This window comes from Pteropus alecto, unplaced genomic scaffold (assembly GCF_000325575.1).
Source record: "Pteropus alecto unplaced genomic scaffold, ASM32557v1 scaffold12, whole genome shotgun sequence".
NCBI lineage: Eukaryota > Metazoa > Chordata > Mammalia > Chiroptera > Pteropodidae > Pteropus > Pteropus alecto.
In genome coordinates this window covers 100,230-106,383 of record NW_006432669.1, presented here as the reverse complement: position 1 = coordinate 106,383, position 6,154 = coordinate 100,230, and the positions used below count along the sequence as shown (strand labels likewise).

General features: G+C 32.1%; 1 pseudogene; it reads left to right on the top strand.

Annotated features, from left to right (window-relative positions):
• The first annotated feature begins 5,641 nt into the window (after nt 1-5,641).
• Nucleotides 5,642-5,760, top strand: LOC112476269 (annotated as a pseudogene).
• Nucleotides 5,761-6,154: the final 394 nt, after the last annotated feature.

The following is a 6,154-nucleotide window of genomic DNA, read 5'->3' as shown; positions in this document are numbered from 1 at the left end:
ATTTTCAGATGTTTATACTCAATATATTAATATATTTAAAACAGAATACAATAGAACATGTGAAATATATAAAAGTTAATATTACTATGAACATGTAAAAATACAATAGGCACATGGACAAGAAAAAGCAAATGACTCAAAAAATACTAATTCATTTTCAGGTGGTCCTCTCAATAAATTTTCTTCTTGGAAAATTACATAGTGAGTTTAACAAATATAGATGAAATTTAAATTATGTGCAATACGTCAATTATACTATGTACAAGAAATTAGAAAATTTGTAAAAAAGGAATAATTCACAGTAAACTATAAAGTGTTGTTCCAAACTAGTACATATATATGAGTATATACGAAGAAAACATTGTTTTATTCAGTATACATATGTCACTGGCTCAATATATAAATCTCTTGGAAAGAGCATTAATAATCCACATTGTAGTCCTTTTATTGTTATTGTCATGGTTTAGTGTCCTGACCAGAATGCAAGAGTAAGCCACAAGACATACAGAATTAAGTAAGAAATAATTTTAAATCTACGGTCGTGCTACCCTGAACAAGCCCAGTCCTGTCTGATCTTGGAAGCTAAGCAGGGTCAGGGCTGGTTAGTATTTGGATGGGAGACCACCTAGGAAGACTAGGTGCTATAGGCATAAAAAATTAAAAAAAATAATAAGGGATTGTAAACTGACAAGGTCCTTGCAATCTGTGAGGTCAACCAAGGATTGCCTTGCCTAAAAATAAAAGAAAAAAAAGAAATAATTTTAATATCCCTAATATTTATGGCTCTGACAGATAGGAATTATATGAGAATAGTTCAGAAGGAAATAAGCAGTCAAAAAAAAAAAAGACTACTTAAATCTATTCTATAAGTGAAGAAATTTAGGATAGTTTGAGACTCAAGCAGGATTTGTGAAGTATCTATTAGCTTATGTAAATCTAGGGGACCTGGACTAAAAGACCATATTATTTAGAAAGAATGGATTTGAGTTGATACATAGGAATTATAAATGAGGTCTCTATGTATATCTTATTGTCCCGAGAAAAACCATCCAGAGTGAGGTCCCGTCCATAATCTCTGGTTGTATGCAACCTCAGCTAGACTAGCGTATAATACCAAATTCCTTGCTAAAATAATTCTAAATTGCTCGGAGTGGTACTAAAATTTTCTTGGTAGGCAAATCCATTTAATTTTAAGTGGATTATAAAAATTTTGAAGTAATGGAATCTATATTTTAATGTTCTTGTGTTAGGCTTAGGAACGATTGTGTATGTGTGAATACAAATATAAAATTATAAATAATTTTGTTTAATAGAAAATTACACATTAGAGTACCTAATAGCTTTATGATTATAATGGAAATATTTACATAAATAATGAAACTTTTTATCTGAATGTGAAAGATTAAAAGTTACTAAATTTGATAACAGTATTGAATATAAAAATTATCACATTTGTAAGTTTATTAGATTTATAAGACTTAATTAAGTACTTAGAAAGATCTTATTAGGCAGTTGAAAAGTAAAATTGTTAAATTTACAAAGTTAAAAAGTTAAATTTACAAAGGCAAATTTTAAGATAATTTAATTGTTATAAAGGTTTACTTAAAGGCAAATGTTAAAATTTAATTCATTTATTAAATGGAATTATAACATCTGTAAGTGAAAACTGAAAGCTTATGAATTAATAGGTTTTTAAATTTGAATATAAAACAAATATTAATTTCAAAAGTAGCTACAAATTTTATTTTCTGTACATAAAAGCCACCCTCAAGGACACCAAAAAATCTCCCAATGACAATCTTAAATACGAGATTTGGCAAACTTCGTAACATGTTCTACGTATATCCCTAAAATGCTTAAAAATTTTTCTTTTTCTGAATACCAGATTTTTGACTAATAATTATTTAACTACCACCTAGTCAATTACTTGTATCTTAACAACTTGTCACTTGAAAAATGATTGAATCTGTAATCCAAAATCGGTGATAAAAACTATATATACTTCCCTATATATAACTTTTATATCAAAAAGAAATAATAACTATTAAAAATACAGTTATTACTGAACTGCATTCTAGAAGAGGAGCAGTATTAGCAGGGTAATTAGTTGTTCATTAAGAAAATACCTAGATGGGTAGCGACATCAGTAAAATGGCCAATTAAGATGTTCTTCATTTGTATCCCATTCTCATAATTACCCAACATCACTCATCATCTGAGAAATGCAAATCAAAAAACCACAATATCACCATTTAGTTGTCACAGCACCATTTGTTAAAAACTATTTTTTCCTCACTGAATTATTTTGATACCCTTGTTGGAAATCAATTGACTCTAGATGTAAGAGTTTATTTCTGGACTCTCAATTCTGTTTCATTAATTGATCTATATGTCTAGCCTTATGTCAGTACCACACATCTTAATTCCTGCAGCTGTGCAGTAAGTTTTAAAATCAGAAGTATGACTCCTCCAACTTTGTTTTTCATTTTCAAGGTTGTTTTGGCTACCGTAGATTCCTTGCATTTCCAAGTATGACTCCTCCAACTTTGTTTTTCATTTTCAAGGTTGTTTTGGCTACCGTAGATTCCTTGCATTTCCATATGTATTTTAAGGTCAGCTTGTTTATTTCGGCAAAAAAAAAAAAAAAGAATACCCAGCTTGGATTTTGATAGATGTTGTATTTAATCTGTATATTATTGCCATCCTAAAAATATTAAATCAATTGATCCATGAACCATAAGATGGCTTTTCATTTATTTAGTTCTTTAATTTCTTTAAACAGTGTCTTGTTTTCAGTACATGTAAGTATTTGGTTAAATTTATTCCTAGGGGTTTTTTTGTTTTGTTTTGTTTTGTTTTTAGAGTCAAAAGGAAAGCTTATTAGACCACAGACAGTCTGTGGTCTCCTCTCAGAGACAGAGAGTGAGACGGGACCAAGGGAGACGTGGACAGATAGTGAGTACGGAGTGGGGATATTTTGTTATTTTTAATGCTGTTGTTAATGGAAGTGTTTTCTCCATTTCATTTTCAGATTGTTGATTGTTAGTGTATAGAAACATATTTGCTTTTTGTAAATTGATGATACCATTTCAAACCGATTGTAATGGCTATTATCAAAAAGACAAAAGAGGTAGTACTTACTATACTTTGTAAGAAGTCAATTTTGATGCATATAGAATTTTTAAAATAAGGGCTTTATGAGATTAAAAAAAGATGAGAAACAAGTATTGGTAAGAAGGTATAGTTGAGGGAAACCTATGCACCTTTGGTTGGAATGTAAATTGGTAAAACCACTTGGAAAACAGTATGGAGGTTTCTCCAAATATTAAAAATAGAACTGCCATGTAATCTAGTGATCCCAATTTTGGATATATATCAAAAAAAAAATGAAATCACTATCTCCAATAGATATCTGCACCCTCAGGTTCATTGCAGCATTATTCACAATAGCCAAGACACGGAAACAACATAAGTTTCCATCAGTGGATGAATGGATAAAGAAGATGAATAAACACACACACACACACACACACACACACACACTTATATGTATATATACATACATATATACACACACAATGGAATAAAATTTAGCCGTAAAAGAAGGAAATGTCATTTGCAACAACTTGGGTGTATTGATATATCTTGACTGTGTTATGCTTAGTGAAATAAGTCAGACAAAGAAAGGCAAACCATGTGATTTCACTTATATGTAAAAAAGCCAAACTCATAGAAACAGAAAGTAGAATGGTGGTTTTCCGGGGCTAGAGGGTAGGAGAAATAGGGACATATTGGTCAAAGGGTAGAAATTTCCAGTTATAAGATGAGTAAGCTCTGGGGACCTAATGTGCTTATGATACCTATACTTAATAATACAGTATTATATACGTGAAAGTTGCTAAGAGAGTAGTTCTTAAATGTTCACGAGTAAAAAACATGCTTATGTGAGGTGATGGATGTGTTAATTAACCTTTTGTGGTAATCATTTCACAATATTTATGTGTATCAAATCATCACATTGTACACAATTAAACAATATTATATATCAGTTATATTTTAATGAAGCTCGGGCAAGGTAAGTGATAAGAAAACACCTAGATGGATTGCTGCTTAGTTATACAAGGTGATTGTTATCCTGTCCTGTTTCCTCCAGCATGTGGAAGGGGCTAGCAGCATCAGAAATCAAGAAATTGTTGTGAACAATTTGTTGTAACAAACATGAGACATTTGGAGGATTAGGGGGTAAAAAGGCTAGAGGAAGAGACGATTAAATAAACATGACATTGGGTGAAGCTGTGAGGAAGTTAGCTGTGAAAAACACTTACCTGACAGGGTTAGACAGGGGGCTCTAGCAGGTATTGCTCAGGAGTAAAGGATTGAGTTGTTTAATGATTGAATTTTAGGTTATAACTTGTTTTATGCTGTTCTAAAATTCACCTTTGTTATTTTTTAATATTCAGTGAAACACTTTTGCCCAAATTAGTATAATCAGTGACTCTAGGGTCTAAAAGAAAGTGATTTTCTATGCTTAGGCATATAAAAAGCAGAGTAAAGAGAACTATAAAATGTAAAACTGAGAATTCAGTGTAAGAAGAAATTGGTTCAAGGTATGTTTACTAAACCTATGCAAGATATTGAAGAGATGGCTGGACAGTCCACAAGGGATGGAGTGAGAACTCAAGGTAGTTTGTTTGTATTAAAGAACAAATGGACAACAGATCATTGGAAGACTTAATGACATTCAAGTGACAAACACATGGGTTACTTTTACATGTAATAAAATATAAAGAACATGCAGTGAACCCTTTCTCTTCAACGAGGAATTGTTGAGAACACTTATCTTGTGTATTAGAAAGAGTACTAGCCCACACTGTAATTTTCTCTTAACCTGGTCATGGCTCTTTATAAATTCTTTGTTAAGAGCCTAGGAAATTTGTGGGTTCAGATACCTGTCTTAAAAAATTTCCTGGAAAACACTTCTGATCACTTTCTCGAGCTATCTTCCCTAAATTTATATCCATGGCTTTCCCCTTGGTTGGAAATTGGCTTGTACTCCCTTCTCTAGGTAACTTTTAGCTCTGCCTGTTTTCCTTAATTTCAGAGTTACCTGTGGCTTTGGATACAAATACTCTTCTGTCAGCAAAGCCTTCATCTCACACCTGCCCCTTTCCTTCTTCCCCCCACTGAAGGAACGGATAAAGCCATCACTTTCATGTTTCAAGAGAATTTCCTCTTCGTGTTACTTGTGGCTCTTTGCCTTTTTCTCAGCTATCTACCCATTATAATATGTAACAGTTCTCTATAATTTTTTGCTTACAACATTTTTATAACTATAACTACAAACTAAGGATAGAACTCTTCTGAGAGATTGAATTCTCAAAAATATATGAACGTACTTGTCATGAATAATCAAAGTTTATAGAAAGCATTTCAAATGCCCTCCATTAAGATGCTTCTAGCTGGAAAGTAGCATGTTGGCGGAATCAGTCATTCTTAGGCTGTAGCCATTTGCCAACTTTAACTCTTCTCCCTTCAAGTCTCCCCTAGCTCACTGTGATTAGTATTCAATTAGCAGCTGATATGTTTTAGAGGAAAATGTGAGGCAAATCAGCAGGATTTCTTATTTAAAAAACTAAGTCAAGTCTACAGCCATGCCACCCTGAGCAAACTCAATCCCATTTGATCTCGAAAGCTAAGCAGGGTCAGGCCTGGTTAGTACTTGGATGGGAGACCACCTAGGAAGACCAGGTGCTATAGGCATAAAAAATAACAATAATAAGGGATTGTAAGCTGACAAGGTCCTTGCAGTCTGTGAGGTCAACCAAGGTTTGCCTTGCCTAAAAAGTAAAATAAATAAATAAATAAGTCAAAAATAGAGAATATCATTAAATAAAAATTCCTACAGATTTGTATGGACTATTAACTAACACTTTAAAGAAAAAATCTGGATTCTGAAGATGAAGAATTATTAGATGGCATCATTGTTTCTTTTTTTGATGTATTTAAATTTAAGTATAGTTGATATACAACCTTATATTGGTTATATTAGCATCAGGTATACAATATAGTGGTTTGGCAGTTTTATACTTTACAATGCGATCACCCCACTAATTCTAGTAAACACCTATCACCATGTAAACCTATACAATATTAT